Source organism: Oncorhynchus nerka, linkage group LG23 (assembly GCF_034236695.1).
Source record: "Oncorhynchus nerka isolate Pitt River linkage group LG23, Oner_Uvic_2.0, whole genome shotgun sequence".
Classification (NCBI taxonomy): domain Eukaryota; kingdom Metazoa; phylum Chordata; class Actinopteri; order Salmoniformes; family Salmonidae; genus Oncorhynchus; species Oncorhynchus nerka.
The window spans coordinates 12,740,000-12,760,482 of record NC_088418.1 but is presented as its reverse complement, the minus strand read 5'-3'; the positions used below and the strand labels follow the sequence as shown (position 1 = coordinate 12,760,482).

Here is a 20,483-nt window from a genome sequence, read left to right as displayed (position 1 = left end):
GCAGGCACCTGTTACAACACGGTGGTCTCCCCCATCTACTTCGTCTCCTTTGTGTTGACAGCCCAGTTTGTCCTGGTCAACGTGGTCATAGCCGTTCTCATGAAGCACCTGGAGGAGAGCAACAAAGAGGCCAAGGAGGAGGCAGAGCTGGAGGCTGAACTACAGCTGGAGCTCCAGCATGGAGGAGGGGAAGGCAGTGGGAGATCACCCCAGCTAAGCCCTCTGGACTTGGGCATGGAGGTGGGCGGACCTGGTGTCCCCCCCTGGAGGTCTCCAGAGAGGATCCAGAGGAGGGCCAGCGTGATGGTGGATTCTCCCCAAGCAGATATCACCTCAAGAGACATCAGCTCTGATCCCCTGCTAGTCCTGGAGCCACCACTAGAGGTGTGTGGGATGTACACCTATGTGTGTGTGTGTGTGTGTGTGTCTGTGTGTGTGTGTGTGTGTGTGTGTGTGTGTGTGTGTGTGTGTGTGTGTGTGTGTGTGTGTGTGTGTGTGTGTGTGTGTGTGTGTGCGTGTTAGTTGGTTTTGGAGTTCATCCCATCCCTTGTCCAGGGACAAAAAGGATTCACCAATGAGGAGCTGCAGGAACATCTGCATTCAGATTTTTTTGTCCATATCTGTCGAGCTTCTGAAGGAATTTTCCTGACTTCTCTGTCCACTTGTCTGTGTGTCTGTGTGTCTGTGTGTCTGTGTGGCTGTGTGTCTGTGTGTGCCTCACTAGAGTAGTGCCAGGCATAGATAGGTCACTGTAGTACCATGGGAAAGACACAACATCATGCCGTTGACTACTCTTCTCAGCCAACAGGTCTTTTTATAGTGACTAGAGGTTGCACTGTATCCCTCTTTCCTCTCTCTCCTTTCTGTCATCCCTCTTTTTTCTCTCTCCTTTCTGTCATCCCTATTTCCTCTCTCTCCTTTCTGTCATCCCTCTTTTTTCTCTCTCCTTTCTGTCATCCCTCTTTCCTCTCTCTCCTTTCTGTCATCCCTCTTTCCTCTCTCTCCTTTCTGTCATCCCTCTTTCCTCTCTCTCCTTTCTGTCATCTCTCTTTCCTCTCTCCTTTCTGTCATCCCTCTTTCCTCTCTCTCCTTTCTGTCACCCCTCTTTCCTCTCTCTCCTTTCTGTCATCCCTCTTTCCTCTCTCTCCTTTCTGTCATCCCTCTTTCCTCTCTCTCCTTTCTGTCATCCCTCTTTCCTCTCTCTCCTTTCTGTCATCCCTCTTTCCTCTCTCTCCTTTGTGTCATCCCTCTTTCCTCTCTCTCCTTTCTGTCATCCCTCTTTCCTCTCTCTCCTTTCTGTCATCCCTCTTTCCTCTCTCCTTTCTGTCATCCCTCTTTCCTCTCTCTCCTTTCTTCTGTCATCCCTCTTTCCTCTCTCTCCTTTCTGTCATCCCTCTTTCCTCTCTCTCCTTTCTGTCATCCCTCTTTCCTCTCTCTCCTTTCTGTCATCCCTCTTTCCTCTCTCTCCTTTCTGTCATCCCTCTTTCCTCTCTCCTTTCTGTCATCCCTCTTTCCTCTCTCCTTTCTGTCATCCCTCTTTCCTCTCTCTCCTTTCTGTCATCCCTCTTTCCTCTCTCTCCTTTCTGTCATCACTCTTTCTTCTCTCTCCTTTCTGTCATCCCTCTTTCCTCTCTCCTTTCTGTCATCCCTCTTTCCTCTCTCTCCTTTCTGTCATCCCTCTTTCCTCTCTCTCCTTTCTGTCATCCCTCGCTCTCAGAATCATGTGTGGTTAAGTCCATAGCTGTGAGTAGTACGGGCACTGAGGGTGCTGCAGAACCCTCTGAAAAATCACAATAATGAATAAAGAAAAAAACATCCCCAAACTACTTCCCACAGCTATGGCTCTGCTCCAATCCTATGGGGGAGAGGGGAGTTTTAAGTTTTAAGTGTTTAACTGCCCCCTTCTGGTCTGGAGAAGGAACCTTCAGTATTTAGGCAGGAGAATAGACGAACTATAGACCAGACCTGATACCTGTCCTGAAGCATGTTCACACACCATGTCTTCTGTCTGCCTGTGTTTTAACCTCCTCGTCATCAAACACTCCCCTCCTCCATCTGCTTCCTTTTTCACTGTTCATCTTTCTGCGTTCCTCGTTTTCTGTCTGTATTTCCTTCCTCCTTTCCTCTTTCCCCTCCTTTACCTCTTACTCCCTTACTCTCTCTCTCTCTCTCTCTCTCTCTCTCTCTCTCTCTCTCTCTCTCTCTCTCTCTCTCTCTCTCTCACACTCACTAACCCACTCACCCACCCACCTGCCTCACACAATCACCCACCCGCCTCACACAATCACCCACCCGCCTCAACCACACACCAATGCTGAAGTTTTCTCTAGGCCTCAATCTCTGGTACACACCCTCCCCTCAACTCTAACTCACCCCCTCCCTCCAGCTTTCTCTCCAATCCCTGTGGGTTCCTTGGCCCATAATATTATTAGATAGTGTTCACCCTCCAATATCCCTCTCTCAGCTTGGCTGTACTGGGTAATGATATGGTAGTCTACCTACCGCACAGACACACACACACACACACACACACACACACACACACACACAGACACACACACACACACACACACACACACACACACACACACACACACACACACACACACACACAATCTTGGCTTCGAGCTTTGAAAACGAACCACCCAGGGATTTAGCACAAACTAATGATAATAATTTGATTCTGCTGCCAAGCTGGCTAGGCACACACAAACACACACAAACACACAAAAACACACACACACACACACACACACACACACACACACCATCAATAAGCGATGTATCCCTGTTGAATTATGCATCCAATGGCCTCTTTTTTTGTCATTCCGGACAAAATGCTACAGCCAATCACATTAGCATTGCCAAACAGCGTTTGCTAAAAGCTTTTAAGCGTAATGCTGCAGCATTAATAGCCTCCCTGCTTCTAACTTGGTGTGTGATTCTGAAAAGTTGGCAGGCGCCCACTCAGCCTCTACCAGTTAGGACCTCTGCCCCGTCTGTAAGGCCCATTCATGGGTCTGTCAGAAAGCATTTTCTCAATTCATTATCTCGGTTAAGGGTGAGTCAGGGAGGGAGGGAGGGAGGGAGTACATCAAGTCTGTACAGGTTCCTGTTCTCATCCCGTGTCCATTATTAAATCAAGTCTGTACAGGTTCCTGTTCTCATCCCGTGTCCATTATTACATCAAGTCTGTACAGGTTCCTGTTCTCATCCTGTGTCCATTATTACATCCAGTCTGTACAGGTTCCTGTTCTCATGCTGTGTCCATTATTACATCAAGTCTGTACAGGTTCCTGTTCTCATCCTGTGTCCATTATTACTTCAAGTCTGTACAGGTTCCTGTTCTCATCCTGTGTCCATTATTACATCCAGTCTGTACAGGTTCCTGTTCTCATCCTGTGTCCATTATTACATCAAGTCTGTACAGGTTCCTGTTCTCATCCTGTGTCCATTATTACTTCAAGTCTGTACAGGTTCCTGTTCTCATCCTGTGTCCATTATTACATCCAGTCTGTACAGGTTCCTGTTCTCATCCTGTGTCCATTATTACATCAAGTCTGTACAGGTTCCTGTTCTCATGCTGTGTCCATTATTACATCAAGTCTGTACAGGTTCCTGTTCTCATCCTGTGTCCATTATTACATCAAGTCTGTACAGGTTCCTGTTCTCATCCTGTGTCCATTATTACATCCAGTCTGTACAGGTTCCTGTTCTCATCATCCTGTGTCCATTATTACATCAAGTCTGTACAGGTTCCTGTTCTCATCCTGTGTCCATTATTACATCAAGTCTGTACAGGTTCCTGTTCTCATCCTGTGTCCATTATTACATCAAGTCTGTACAGGTTCCTGTTCTCATCCTGTGTCCATTATTACATCCAGTCTGTACAGGTTCCTGTTCTCATCCTGTGTCCATTATTACATCAAGTCTGTACAGGTTCCTGTTCTCATCCTGTGTCCATTATTACATCAAGTCTGTACAGGTTCCTGTTCTCATCCTGTGTCCATTATTACATCAAGTCTGTACAGGTTCCTGTTCTCATCCTGTGTCCATTATTACATCAAGTCTGTACAGGTTCCTGTTCTCATCCTGTGTCCATTATTACATCAAGTCTGTACAGGTTCCTGTTCTCATCCTGTGTCCATTATTACATCAAGTCTGTACAGGTTCCTGTTCTCATCCTGTGTCCATTATTACATCAAGTCTGTACAGGTTCCTGTTCTCATCCTGTGTCCATTATTACATCGAGTCTGTACAGGTAACTGTCTGATTTTGTATATTTGCCCACTGACAAAGATATGATCAGACTATAATTTTAATGGTAGGTTTATTTGAACAGTGAGAGACAGAATAACAACACAAAAAAATCAAATCAAGTCAAAAATGTCATATATTGATTTGATCATTTCTTTGTCAGTGGGCAAACTGACAAAATCAGCAGGCGATCAAATACTCTTTTCCCTCACTGTATATCTGGTTGTACTGTTATATCTGTTGGTCTGTAATGAGGTTCATATATCTGTTGGTCTGTAAGGAGTTTCATATATCTGTTGGTCTGTAATGAGGTTCATATATCTGTTGGTCTTTAAGGAGGTTCATATATCTGTTGGTCTGTAAGGAGGTTCATATATCTGTTGGTCTGTAATGAGGTTCATATATCTGTTGGTCTGTAATGAGGTTCATATATCTGTTGGTCTGTAATAAGGAGGTTCATATATCTGTTGGTCTTTAATCTGTTGGTCTGAGGTTCATATATCTGTTGGTCTGTAATAAGGTTTAATAAGGTTTATATATCTGTTGGTCTGTAATAAGGTTTATATATCTGTTGGTCTGTAATGAGGTTCATATATCTGTTGGTCTGTAAGGAGGTTCATATATCTGTTGGTCTTTAAGGAGGTTCATATATCTGTTGGTCTGTAATAAGGTTTATATATCTGTTGGTCTGTAATAAGGTTTATATATCTGTTGGTCTGTAAGGAGGTTCATATATATGTTGGTCTTTAAGGAGGTTCATATATCTGTTGGTCTGTAATGAGGTTCAATATCTGTTGGTCTGTAAGGAGGTTCATATATCTGTTGGTCTGTAAGGAGGTTCATATATCTGTTGGTCTGTAAGGAGGATCATATATCTGTTGGTCTGTAATGAGGTTCATATATCTGTTGGTCTGTAAGGAGGTTCATATATCTGTTGGTGTGTAAGTAGGTTCATATATCTGTTGGTCTGTAAGGAGGTTCATATATCTGTTGGTCTGTAATAAGGTTCATATATCTGTTGGTCTGTAAGGAGGTTCATATATCTGTTGGTCTGTAAGGAGGTTCATATATCTGTTGGTCTGTAATTAGGTTCATATATCTGTTGGTCTGTAAGGAGGTTCATATATCTGTTGGTCTGTAAGGAGGTTCATATATCTGTTGGTCTGTAAGGAGGTTCATATATCTGTTGGTCTGTAAGGAGGTTCATATATCTGTTGGTCTTTAAGGAGGTTCATATATCTGTTGGTCTGTAAGGAGGTTCATATATCTGTTGGTCTGTAAGGAGGTTCATATATCTGTTGGTCTGTAATGAGGTTCATATATCTGTTGGTCTGTAAGAAGGTTCATATATCTGTTGGTCTGTAAAGAGGTTCATATATCTGTTGGTCTGTAAGGAGGTTCATATATCTGTTGGTCTGTAAGGAGGTTCATATATCTGTTGGTCTGTAAGGAGGTTCATATATCTGTTGGTCTGTAAGGAGGTTCATATATCTGTTGGTCTGTAAGGAGGTTCATATATCTGTTGGTCTGTAATTAGGTTCATATATCTGTTGGTCTGTAAGGAGGTTCATATATCTGTTGGTCTGTAAGGAGGTTAATATATATGTTGGTCTGTAAGGAGGTTCATATATCTGTTGGTCTGTAATTAGGTTCATATATCTGTTGGTCTGTAATGAGGTTCATATATCTGTTGGTCTTTAAGGAGGTTCATATATCTGTTGGTCTGTAAGGAGGTTCATATATATGTTGGTCTGTAATGAGGTTCATATATCTGTTGGTCTGTAATGAGGTTCATATATCTATTGGTCTGTAAGGAGGTTCAGATATCTGTTGGTCTGTAATAAGGTTCATATATCTGTTGGTCTGTAAGGAGGTTCATATATCTGTTGGTCTGTAAGGAGGTTCATATATCTGTTGGTCTGTAAGGAGGTTCATATATCTGTTGGTCTGTAAAGGAGGTTCATATATCTGTTGGTCTGTAAGGAGGTTCATATATCTGTTGGTCTGTAATTAGGTTCATATATCTGTTGGTCTGTAAGGAGGTTCATATATCTGTTGGTCTGTAAGGAGGTTAATATATATGTTGGTCTGTAAGGAGGTTCATATATCTGTTGGTCTGTAATTAGGTTCATATATCTGTTGGTCTGTAATGAGGTTCATATATCTGTTGGTCTGTAAGGAGGTTCATATATCTGTTGGTCTGTAAAGAGGTTCATATATCTGTTGGTCTGTAATGAGGTTCATATATCTGTTGGTCTGTAAGGAGGTTCATATATCTGTTGGTCTGTAATGAGGTTCATATATCTGTTGGTCTGTAAGGAGGTTCATATATATGTTGGTCTGTAATGAGGTTCATATATCTGTTGGTCTGTAATGAGGTTCATATATCTGTTGGTCTGTAAGGAGGTTCAGATATCTGTTGGTCTGTAATAAGGTTCATATATCTGTTGGTCTGTAAGGAGGTTCATATATCTGTTGGTCTGTAAGGAGGTTCATATATCTGTTGGTCTGTAAGGAGGTTCATATATATGTTGGTCTGTAATGAGGTTCATATATCTGTTGGTCTGTAAGGAGGTTCATATATCTGTTGGTTTGTAAGGAGGTTCATATATCTGTTGGTCTGTAAGGAGGTTCATATATCTGTTGGTCTGTAATTAGGTTCATATATCTGTTGGTCTGTAAGGAGGTTAATATATATGTTGGTCTGTAAGGAGGTTCATATATCTGTTGGTCTGTAAAGAGGTTCATATATCTGTTGGTCTGTAATGAGGTTCATATATCTGTTGGTCTGTAAGGAGGTTCATATATCTGTTGGTCTGTAAGGAGGTTCATATATCTGTTGGTCTGTAATGAGGTTCATATATCTGTTGGTCTGTAATGAGGTTCATATATCTTCTTGTGCCTGTGTATTTGTCCATGTTTCTGTTAATTTTTCTGTTGTTGTGTTTATTTTCAATCTTACGTGTTTGGTGTTGTGCAGGGTTTTTGTTCCATACCTACACTTATGTGACTGAGTGTTGTTACAGAACATTGTGTCTGATGGTCTGATATGTGAGTCATTTCACTGTCTGTGTGATTTGTCAGAGTGAGTGAGTGAGTGAGTGAGTGAGTGAGTGAGTGAGTGAGTGACTGAGTGACTGAGTGACTGAGTGACTGAGTGGGGGGGGTGTGCGGGGGTGTGTGTGTGTGTGTGAGGGTGGGGGTGGGTGACTGAGTGAGTGAGTGACTGAGTGACTGAGTGACTGAGTGGGGGGTGTGTATGTGTGTGTGAGGGTGGGGGTGTATAGAAGTGGAGGTGCTCTCTGTTCACAAGTCCTTGTCTGTTCTCTATCTGGCTCTGTCTCCCTCTCTCTCTCTCTCTCTCTCTCTCTCTCTCTCTCTTTCCCTCTCGCTCTCTCCCTCTGTCTCTGTCTCTGTCTCTCCCTCTCTCTGTCTCTCTCTCTGTCTCTCTCTCTGTCTCTCTCTCTCTCTCTCTCTCTCTCTTTCCCTCTCGCTCTCTCCCTCTGTCTCTGTCTCTGTCTCTCCCTCTCTCTGTCTCTCTCTCTGTCTCTCTCTGTCTCTCTCTCTCTCTCTCTCTCTCTCTCTCTCTCTTGTGGATCTCTCCTTTTGAGCTGTGGGTAGCTCTGTTGTCTAAACCTGTGGCATGAATGATAAACGATCTCAGCAAGAAAAGCATACCAATGCTTTATTCGTTTGTTTGACCACAATAAAGACATAAACAATATGGTTTCAGTAACTCTGAGTCCAGTGCCAGTTCTGTGACAGTCTCCCCTCTGCCACTAGTGCAATGACGTTGTCTGTCATTCTGTGTGTCAACAATTACTTATTTTACACGTGTTGCTGTGAGTGAGGGCAGAGAGTGTGTGAGGTCTCTGTATAAAAGCAGTGGTCAGACCTCCAGGAGACTCCAGAAAGAGGCTGAATCTCTCTCTGTCCCCCAGATGGAGTTACTCGATCCTGGGGAGTCGTTGGAAGGCAACCTGCTAAGAGTACGGAAGTCAACAGTGGGGCGCACCCACTCCCTACCCAATGACAGCTATATGTTCCTGTCTCAGGAGCCCTTTGGGTCCCCAGGAGCCAGACTGGCCCCTGGTTTAGCCTCACAGACACAGACTACAGGACCACAGCACATACAGACCATCAAAAAGGCCCTGTCAGGTACAGTACAGACAATCCCTCTACACGCTGACACTGTTCACACACGCACGCACACACACACACACACACACACACACACACACACACACACACACACACACACACACACACACACACACACACACACACACACACACACACACACACCAGACAGGTCACTCGACATCCAAGACGATATTCGATGGCCGACCAGGTCCCAGGACTTTCGGGAGAAGACATCAAAACTGGCCTCTAGGGGTAACGTCAAGTGCTCTTACCATCAGGTAGGGTTGTGGTTTGTCAGGGCGAATGGGGAGCTCCGTCGAGTGTCCAATCCCAGGGTTAAATCCCAGGGTTAAATCCCAGGGTTCAATCCAGGGGTTCAATCCCAGGGTTCATTCCCAGGGTTCCAGCCAGGGGTTCAATCCCAGGGTTCAATCCCATCGTTCAATCCCAGCATTCAATCCCAGCATTCAATCCCAGCGTTCAATCCCAGGGTTCAATCCCAGGGTTCAATCCCAGGGTTCAATCCCAGCGTTCAATCCCAGCGTTCAATCCCAGGGTTAAATCCCAGGGTTAAATCCCAGGGTTCAATCCCAGCGTTCAATCCCAGGGTTCAATCCCAGAGTTCAATCCCAGGGTTCAATCCCAGCGTTCAATCCCAGCGTTCAATCTCAGTGCCACGCTTTCCCTATCCCAAACTTTAACCCTTACCTTAATCATTCTGAATAACAGCCTAAATGTTACCATTGTTTACCACCTCCCCCCCTCCACACACAGACAAATGTTGGAAATTGAAGTCATACCGTGAGACCTTGCATGCACACATGTACACTCACTCACTCACACCCTCACTCTACTCAGAATGCTTTCCCCTCAATAGAAGTGTTCGGGAAAACCGAAAGTAATTTCCCGAACAGTAGGACCTGTAGCCAACTTTACCCACACATACTGTTTTGAAAATGACTTTTTATTTTTGTATGTAAAGAACTATCTGTGTTGTTTGTGTTCCTCAGGCTCATGTACCTCGCTACGGACCCAACCAGACGACAGACCCAGCAGTCCTCACAGCCTTTCACACTCCCAGAGTATACACACACTCCCAGAGTATACACACACTCCCAGAGTATACACACACTCCCAGAGTATACACACACTTCCAGAGTATACACACACTCCCAGAGTATACACACACTCCCAGAGTATACACACACTCCCAGAGTATTCACACACTCGGCCTTTCACACTCCCAAAGTATACACACACTCCCAGAGTATACACACACTCCCAGAGTATACACACACTTCAGAGTATACACACACTCCCAGAGTATACACACACTCCCAGAGTATACACACACTCCCAGAGTATTCACACACTCGGCCTTTCACACTCCCAAAGTATACACACACTCCCAGAGTGAGCCACACTCCCAGAGTATACACACACACACGGCCTTTCACACTCACACACACACACCCAGAGTACACACACACTCCCAGACAAACACACACACTCACAGCCACACAAACACAGCCACACAAAGCCACACAGGTGACACACAGCCACACAAACACACAGCCACACACAGCCACACAACACACACACACACACACACACACACAAACACACGGCCACACACAGCCACACAAACACACAGCCACACACAGCCACACAAACACACAGCCACGCACAGCCACACAAACACACAGCCACGCACAGCCACACAAACACACGGCCACACACAGCCACACAAACACACAGCCACGCACAGCCACACAAACACACGGCCACACACAGCCACACAAACACACAGCCACGCACAGCCACACAAACACACAGCCACACACAGCCACACACACACACAGCCACACAATCACACAGCCACACACAGCCACAGCCACACACAGCCACACACAGCCACACACAGCCACGCACAGCCACACACACACACACAGCCACACAAACACACAGCCACACAAACACACAGCCACACAAACACACAGCCACACAAACACACAACCACACACAGCCGCACACATCCACACAAACACACAGCCACACAAACACACAGCCACACACCAGAGGTATCAAATGTGTTCTTCCAGAAATTACTTCATTGTCTTGTTCGTCTCATTTTTCTACTATGATGTTACGCTCACCCTAAACTGTCCTGTCCATCCTCTCTTCTTCCTGTCCTTCCTCTCTCTTCTTCCTGTCCTTCCTCTCTCTTCTTCCTGTCCTTCCTCTCTGTTCTTCCTGTCCTTCCTCTCTGTTCTTCCTGTCCTTCCTCTCTCTTCTTCCTGTCCTTCCTCTCTCTTCTTCCTGTCCTTCCTCTCTGTTCTTCCTGTCCTTCCTCTGTCTTTTTCCTGTCCTTCCTCTCTCTTCTTCCTCTCTGTTCTTCCTGTCCTTCCTCTCTGTTCTTCCTGTCCTTCCTCTCTGTTCTTCTTGTCCTTCCTCTCTGTTTTTTCCTGTCCTTCCTCTCTGTCCTTCCTGTCCTTCCTCTCTCTTCTTCCTGTCCTTCCTCTCTGTTCTTCCTGTCCTTCCTCTCTCTTCTTCCTGTCCTTCCTCTCTGTTCTTCCTGTCCTTCCTCTCTGTTTTTCCTGTTATTCCTCTTTGGTCTTCCTGTCCTTCCTCTCTGTTCTTCCTGTCCTACCTGTCCTTCCTGTCCTTCCTGTCCTTCCTGTCCTTCCTCTATGTTCTTCCTGGTTTCCTCTCTGGTTTTCCTGCCCCTCCTGTCCTTCCTCTCTGTTCTTCCTGTCCTTCCTCTCTCTTCTTCCTGTCCTTCCTCTCTGTTCTTCCTGTCCTTCCTCTCTGTTCTTCCTGTGTTTCCTCTCTGTTCTTCCTGTCCTTCCTCTCTGTTCTTCCTGTCCTTCCTCTCTGTTCTTCCTGTCCTTCCTCTCTCTTCTTCCTGTCCTTCCTCTCTGTTCTTCCTGTTCTTCCTCTCTCTTCTTCCTGTCCTTCCTCTCCATTCTTCCTGTCCTTCCTCTCTGTTCTTCCTGTCCTTCCTCTCTGTTTTTCCCGTCCTTCATCTCTGTTCTTCCTGTGTTTCCTCTCTGTTCTTCCCGTCCTTCCTCTCTGTTCTTCCCGTCCTTCCTCTCTGTTCTTCCTGTCATTCATCCCTGTTCTTCCTGTCCTTCCTCTCTGTACTTCCTGTCCTTCCTCTCTGTTCTGCTCGCTCTCTTTGTGCTCTTAATGCTGTCCATCTTCTCTCCTCCCTCTGACTCCCTTCTTCCTCTCTGTTCTCTGTTTAACTATGGTCTCCATCCCTCCTCCCTCACAATGCTCTTGATCTTCTGTCCATCTCTCTGTCCGTCCTGTCCTGCATCTTTTCTGTATCTGTTACTAACAGAGTGTAGTTTAGTAACCGTCAGACGCAGAACTACTGCTGAAAAACATGCACACTTCACTAACTCCTGACCTGCTATCACTGATATACTGAGCATCCCTATTCCCTACACAACCCCCAACACAAACACACACCCCTTTCTTCTGACCTCTCCTCCTCCCCTGCTTCCTCCCACCATTCATTGTCTGTCTGTCTGCCTGCCTGCCTGCCTGCCTGTCTTCTAACCATCTGCCTCACACAATGAATCTCACCGGTGGCAGGTAGTGTTGAACATAGTTTTGGAATGGCTAGACTGTGTTAATTCTCATGGAAATAGGGGCCTATGTTATTTATGAACCCCTCTAAGGTCATATGATCTACCTACTGATATCTTTATAACGCAGTTGTTGATTGATGGAATGTACTGAATTTTTGTTTGAAATGCAGACGTTGGCCTACATATCACATTGTTGTAACTATTACACTGTTATGACTCAGGGTTTAAATCAGGACCGTCAGTTCTGTCAAGAACAATATTTGGCCGCATATTTTATATTACTGTTTTGGAGCACTTGTTGGCCTTTTGTGCAAGGTTGTGATTGTATGAAGATGATTATGCTTATGAAATATTTACTATTGAGAAAAAGTTGTAATATCAACGTTTTTTTGTGTTACCCAGTGTGACAGGAAATGTTCCACAATCACAAATAGTTATTAATTCAAAATGTAGGTGGAGTGGCGATATTGTGGCTGTGGCTTGGCAATAATATATTAGTCCACTAGATGTCACTGTTGTAACAGCTATGCTTTCTGTCAAGACTCACAAATAACAGTCGCGAAACAGTCATGTCCCGTTTGTCCCAAAACTCTCAGATAGTTTCCTTTTCTTTTCTCTGTGCATATTTTGTCACAAAGCAACCAAGATACTGCAGAAGATAAGGAAAGAGAGCTATATGAGACTTGTGTAGTGTGTCATCGTGTTCTACTAAACTTTCCTCTCCTGTAGTACCCTCTGACCTCTGACCTCTGTGAGGAGACAAAGCTGAAGGGCTGCCCGATAGTACCACCCTCTAAAGGTTCTATAGATTTTAGTCGTTGGGTGTTAGCTGACTGGGTTAACAGAGGGGTATTGTCGGTATGGAACACGATACCCTACAACCTTAGAGCAGGGTTCCCCAACTGGCCCCCTTTGGGACGAATGTGGCCCTTGGGTGGTTTTACTGTTCCACCCATATTTTCTAAGAAAAAAATTATATTTATAATAATGTTTTTAATTTTTTTTTATATTTGTTTATTGTTGGATATACATTTTATTTTTAAACACCAGGAAATCAGCTCCAAGTGATTTGAATTTCAGAAATCTGTTCCCAAGTTCTTCCACGCATAATAGAGATATGTACAAATGTAATCAAGTTTTGAAATGATTATGTTTTAGTCAAACATTGTATCTGTTTGGGCTTCTTGTGGTCAATTTTCAGTCTACAAATGTATTTGTAATTATGTTCCGACCCCGCGAACATCCACTGAAGACAAAATTAGCTAGTGTAAGGTCTAGGGGTCGATTTGGGATTGGGCAACCATGGTTTTACCCAGTGCCCTAGCTGAGACAAACTGTACCCTACAACTGCTGCTACTGTAAAACATGTGCTGTCACTCAATCTCTTTATGATACAGATACTACTGACACATATCTGAATCTGAAATAGTTTTCTTGTGCAATAAACATACAGCAATACACTTAATAGTTGACCTATAAGTTCAATGTATTGTAGTTGCAACATTGCCTCTGTATCACAATGAGGCATTGTTGGTATTGGGACCATGCTGGTCTAATAGTAAACTTTGACCTTCACGGCTATTGGCCATCCTCTCTCAGTCACCCCACACTAACCTGTCTCCCCCCTCTCACCCCCTTATGTCCCCTACACTCTCATCCCGTCTCTCACTCTCAACTCCTCACTGCCTCACCCCTCTCCCTGTTCATCTTTCCCTCTCATCTTCCACCTTTCTCCCCTTCTATCAAACTCTCACTTACTTCCTGCCTCCCTTTCCCCCTCCCTCTCCCCCTACCTCTGCCAGGTATCTAATGACTCCCAGGAGGTCCTGTGTTCTGATGGAGGTGAGGAGGTAGTCCTCCATGTTGCTTCCCTCTCCTCCTCCTCTTCCCTGCCCTCCCATCTTCATCAGCAGCCTGCTCTCCAGTTGGTCCCTGCCACCCCAGGGGCATCCCCTCAACCGTCGCGCCCCAGGAGTGTCCACACCCAGCACCCCTCTTCCCACTCCTTACCCCCTCCTCCCCTTCCTCCCACTCACCCCTGGAGACAGGAAGAGGCCTCGGCTGATCAGGAAGTGTCGCTCATCACCAGGGCGGGGCTGGCGGGGATTGACGATGTCATCGGGGTTGGACTGGGGTCAGAGGACGGAGGTCTCGAGGGCAGTTACAAAGGTTACTGGGTTGATCGTGGTGGGGGGCAGTTGAAGAGGTTCCTCAGTGCTGACACCCAGGGGCGAAGTGTCCTTGCGCCCCGGTCACACCCCCTGTCCTGTTTGGACGATCCTCGTCGCCACTCAGTGGAGGTGTGTTCGTCTGTAGAGTCCAGCCCCCAGCGCAGCACCACGTCCTCGGGGTTCGTCTCCCGAGCAGACAGCCTCCAGATGCATTCCCAGACCACCACACTGCCCTCTCCCCGACGCAAGAAAAAAATGATCCCCCCGTGTATCGCCGTAAACTGGAGCCCCAGTCCGGCCTCCACCCTGCCCCGGGGGGGCCGGGATACCTCCTGTCTAAGGAGACGGGCATCCTCCAGTGACTCCAAGGACTCCTTTGACCTGGGGGTAGGGGAGGGCCTGGGGCTTGGGCTGTGCCAGGAGGGAGGTGGGTCCAACCCCAATCCCAAGCTGTTGACTCTGCTGAGCTTCTCCTTCGAGAAAACAAGCTCTGAGCACTGAACACTGACACAAACACTGATGTAAACACAAACACTTATGTACACACACACACAGAAAGGAACAATACACACATGCACATAGGCGAACAGCCACACATCCAAACACACGATGCACTTGGTATCCGTGATGATGGTAGTCCTAGTAATAATGCCGTAGAGAGTAAATATGGTAAAACTACAACAAAGCGGTCAAATCAACCTTGTTTTTTTTTAAGATCAGTGCGGTACAGTCGTAGTTTGACCATTCCTTGTCTTTCCAAAACAACAAGAACGCAACAATAACACAGCATAAACAGAGAAACAAGATGACTGATTCTCTTCAACCATGCCTGCCGGTTGACCCCATGATCTCTGGAGTGATGTCAGCACCAAGGACTTTGGATAGCAACCCCTGTGGCCGCTATAGGTACTGCTCGGTGTTAGTGGGACTTCGCCCTCACACGGGCAACAGTGGAGGTACAAAGCAATATGAACGTTTTTGAGACTATTTTTCTTAAATTATTGGGCCATAGTGTTTGTACAGATGTATAATTGTTTTATTTCATTATATTTTGACTTTGGTGTACTTTTTGTGATGGGTTAACTTTATCCACCCTGTTTGTTTCAATGTTCAAAAGAATTGTTGGTTTGGTCCGTTTTGTTCTATTTTTTCACCATAGAGATATTTTGTAGCTTTCTTAATTTGCTGAAAGAAAGTGAATTATGTGCTGAGAATCATGTATTTGAAGGAATATATATATACATACATGTACAGTGCCTTCGGAGAATATTCAGACCCCTTGACTTTTTCCACATTTTGTTACTTTACAACCTTATTCTAAAATGTATTAAATCGTTCTTTCCCTCCTCATCAATCTACACAGCAAAAACAGGTTTCCAGATAATATTATATATTTTTTTGAAAATAAAAAACTGAAATATTACATTCACATAAGTATTCAAACCCTTTACTCAGTACTTAGGGCTGCAATCCGGGATGATATGACAACAGCCAGTGAAAGTGCAGGGCGCCAAATTCAAAACAACAGAAATCTCATAATTAAAATCCCTCAAACATAGATGTATCTTATACCGTTTTCAAAATAGGCTTTACAGCGAAAGCACCACAAACGATTATGTTAGGTCACCACCAACTCACAGAAAAACCCAGCCATTTTTCCAGCCAAAGAGAGGAGTCACAAAAAGTACAAATAGAGATCAATTTAAATCACTAACCTTTGATGATCTTCATCAGATGACACTCAAAGGACTTCATGTTACACAATACATGTAAGTTTTGTTTGATGAAGTTCATATTTATATAAAAACATCTGAGTTTACATTGGCGCGTTATGTTCACTAGTTCCAAAAACATCCGGTGATATTGCAGAGAGCCACATCATTTTACAGAAATACTCATTATAAATGTCGATAAATACAATTGTTAGACATGGAAATATAGATGTACCTCTCCTTAATGCAACCGCTGTGTCAGATTTCAAAAACACTTTACCAAAAAAGCATACCTTGCAATAATCTGAGACGGCGCTCAGAAAATAAATACAATTATCCGCCATGTTGGAGTCAACAGAAATCAGAAATCACATTATAAATATTCCCTTACCTTTGACGCTCTTCATCAGAATGCACTCCCAGGAATACTAGTTCCACAATAAATGCTTGATTTGTTCGATAATGTCCATTATTTATGTCCACTAGCTACTTTTGTTAGCGCGTTTAGTACACAAATCCAAATGCAGGGATTTAAGAATGATGGAAGCCACTGTGTTCTTGGGGACCTTCAATGGTGCAGAAATGTTTTGGTAACCTTCCCCAGATCTGTGCCTAGACACAGTCCTGTCTCGAAGCTCTACGTACAATTCCTTCAACCTCATGGCTTGGTTTTTGCACTGACATGCACTGTCAACTGTGGGATCTAATATAGACAGGTGTGTGCCTTTCCAAATCATGTCCAATCAATTGAAAATACCACAGGTGGACTCTAATCAAGTTGTAGAAACATCTCAAGGATGATCATTGGAAACAGGAGGCACCTGAGCTCAATTTCGAATCTCAGAGCAAAGGGTCTGAATATATTTCCCTTTTTTATATTTAATACATTTGAAAAAAATGTCTCTAAAAACCTGTTCTCTCTTTGTCATTTTGGGGTATTTTGTGTAGATTTCTGAGGATTTATATTTAGTTAGTCCATTTTAGAATAAGGCTGTAACGCAACAAAATATGAAAAATGTGAAGGGGCTGAATACTTACCGAAGACACTGTATACACAGTACTAGTCAAAAGTTACTACTCATTCAAGGGTTTTTATTTTTTACTATTTTCTGCATTTTAGAATAACAGTGAAGACATCAAAACTATGAAATAACACATATGGAATCATGTCGTAACCAAAAAGTGTTAAACAAATCTTCTATGTAGCCACCCTTTGCCTTAATGACAGCCTTGCACACTCTTAGCATTCTCTCAACCAGCTTCATGAAGAATGCTATTCCAACAGTCTTGAAGGAGTTCCCACATATGCTGAGCACCTGTTAGCTGCTTTTCCTTCACTCTGCCGTCCAACTCATCCCAAACCACCTCAAATTAGTTTGAGGTCAAATAGCCGTTACACAGCCTGGAGGTGTGTTGGGTTATTGTCCTGTTGAAAAACAAATGATGATAGTCCCACTAAGCGCAAACCAGATGCGTATTGCTGCAGAATGCTATGGTAGCCATGCTGCTTAATTAAGTGTCCTTGAATTCTAAATAAATCACAGACAGTGTCACCAGCAAAACACCCCACACCATCACACCTCCTCTTCCATGCTTCACGTTGGGAACCACACATGCAGCGATCATCTGTTCACCTACTCTGCATCTCACAAAGACACTGCGGTTGGAAACAAAAATCTCAATATTGGTCTCATCAGACCAAATGACAGATTTCCACCGGTTTATTGTCCATTACTCATGTTTCCTGGCCCAAGCCTGTCTTTTCTTATAATTGGTGTCCTTTAGTAGTGGTTTCTTTGCAGCAATTCGACCATGAAGTCCTGATTCACGCAGTCTCCTCTGAACAGTTGATGTTGAGTTGTGTCTGTTACTTGAAGTCTGTGAAGCATTTTTTGGGATGCTTTTTCTGAGGCTGGTAACTCGAATGATCTTCTCCTCTGCAGCAGAGGTAATTATGGGTCTTCATTTCCTGTGGCAGTTCTCATGAGAGCCAGTTCCATCATAGCGCTTGACGGTTTTTACGACTGCACTTGAAGAAACTTTCAAAGTACTTGAAATCTTCTGCATTGACTGACCTTCGTGTCTTAAAGTAATGATTGACTGTCATTTCTGTTTGCTCAATTGAGCTGTTCTTGCCATAATATGGACGTGTTCTTTTACCAAATAGGGATATCTTCTGTATACCACCCCTAACTTGTCACAACACAACTGATTCAGAAGGAAAGAAATTTCACAAATTAACTTTTAACAAGTCAAACATGCTAATTGAAATGCATTCCAGGTAACTACCTCATGAAGCTGGTTGAGAGAATTCCAAGAGTGTGCAAAGCTGTCATCAAGTCAACGGGTGGCTACTTTGAAAAATCTCAAATATAACATAGATTTTGAGATTTGATTAACACTTGTTTGGTTACTACATTCCAAATGTGTTATTTCATAGTTTTAATGTCTTGACCCTTGTTCTACAATGTATAAAATAGTACAAATAAAGAAAACCCTGGAATGAGTAGGTGTGTCCACATTTTCGACACTGGTACTGTGTACTAACAAATCATTCAACTGAGCTTGGATTTTTAGCACAAGATGGGGACTTTGAATGTAAGCAACATAATGGGAAAAGTCAACGTGATGGTATTTACCCGATAACTTAACAAACATGAAACATTTACAAAACTGTTTAAAGTTTTTTACTGACAAACTCCCATGAGATGCATCATCTTATTTTCAAGGCTGTCACAAAAACACTTACAGTAATACTCAATCCAACAAAGATGTATTCAACACGACCCTGGGAATCCGTTATTTCATCTTGAAGAATCTTGATATAGTCTGTGTGACACACATCATTTCTACGCCAGTGAAACCAGTCCATAGTCAAGTGTCAACCTCTGAGGTGAGTATTTTGCAGCCGCACGCTCTAAGTGTTTCCCCTAGACAGCAGAGATGAGCTCAAGTCTCACATCTGTATTCTCCCTGAAAGAAAGAAACACTCACATCACTTTCCAGCTCTGTGTCACTGTACATGTGTAGTCATGTGGTAACCCTGGCATTGTGTGATCCACCCAGGCAGGCCCAGCTCTGAGTCATCCAGCCCCAGGCCTGTGGTGTCTGTCTCCAGACCTGCTGCTGTATCAAAGTCCTGGGAGACAACTCATATCTGATAACCCCTTCTGGCTAAGCATTTTACTTTCTTCTCCTAAATCACTGGAATTCACATGGAGAGAAGCAAAGGTTCTTGTGTTTGATTGAATGGTGGAGGGAAGTGTCCCAGTTAGTGATCACATTCTCTCTTCCTCGGACTCTCTCTGTCTTCCTCGGTCTCTCTCTGTCTTCCTCGGTCTCTCTCTCTCCCTCAATCTCTCTGTCTTCCCAGTCTCTCTCTGTCTTCCCAGTCTCTCTGTCTTCCCAGTCTCTCTCTGTCTTCCTCAATCTCTCTGTCTTCCTCAGTTTCTCTCTATCTTCCTCAGTCTCTCTCTGTCTTCCTCAGTCTCTCTCTCTCCCTCAATCTCTCTGTCTTCCTCAGTCTCTCTCTGTCTTCCTCGGTCTCTCTCTCTCTCCCTCAATCTCTCTGTCTTCCTCGGTCTCTCTCTGTCTTCCTCGGTCTCTCTCTGTCTTCCCCGGTCTCTGTCTTCCCCGGTCTCTCTCTCTCCCTCAATCCCTCTGTCTTCCTCGGTCTCTCTCTGTCTTCCTTGTTCTCTCTCTGTCTTCCTCGGTCTCTCTCTGTCTTCCTCGGTCTCTCTCTGTCTTCCTCGGTCTCTCTCTGTCTTCCTCGGTCTCTCTCTCTGTCTTCCTCGGTCTCTCTCTGTCTTCCTCGGTCTCTCTCTCTCTCTCTCCCTTAATCTCCCTCTGTCTTCCTCGGTCTCTCTCTCTCTCTCCCTCAATCTCCCTCTCTCTCCCTCGGTCTCTCTCTGTCTCCCTCGGTTTCTCCCTCGGTCTCTCTGTCTCCCTCGGTTTCTCCCTCGGTCTCTCAATTTAATTTCAAGGGGATTTATTAGCATGAGTAACATGTTTACATTGCCAAAGCAAGTAGAATAGACAATAAACAAAAAGAGAAGTGAACAAGGGAAATAAACAATTATAAATGAACAGTAAACATTACACTCAGAAAAGTTTTTAAATAATATAAATATTTCAAATGTTATATTATTGGCTATGTACACTGTTGTAACATTTTGCAAAGTTACGAAAGGGACAATAAATAAACAGATAAATATAGGTTGTATTTACAATTATGTTTGTGCTCCACCAGTTGCTCTTTTCTTGTGACAACATGTCTCAAATCTTGCTGCTGTGACGGCACACTGTGGTATTTCATCCAATACAAATGGGAGTTTATCAAGATTGGATTTGTTTACAAATTCTTTGTGGGTCTGTGTAATCTGAGGGAAATATATGTCTCTAATATGGTCATACATTAGACAAGAAGTTAGAAAGTGTATCTTGGTTTCCACCTCATTTTGCGTCTTCTTTTGAAGACAGGCTATGCTGATGGCGATCTCACTCAATAGCAAGGCTATGCTCACCGGGTCTGTACATAGTCAACGCTTTTCTTAATTTTTGGTCAGTCACAGTGGTCAGGTATTCTGCCACTGTGTACTCTC

General features: G+C 44.1%; 1 pseudogene; it reads left to right on the top strand.

The window, feature by feature from the left end:
- The window catches only part of LOC115107174 (voltage-dependent T-type calcium channel subunit alpha-1G-like), a 444,217-nt pseudogene extending 428,914 nt beyond the window's left edge, over nucleotides 1–15,303 (top strand).
- The last annotated feature ends 5,180 nt before the right edge of the window (nucleotides 15,304–20,483 follow it).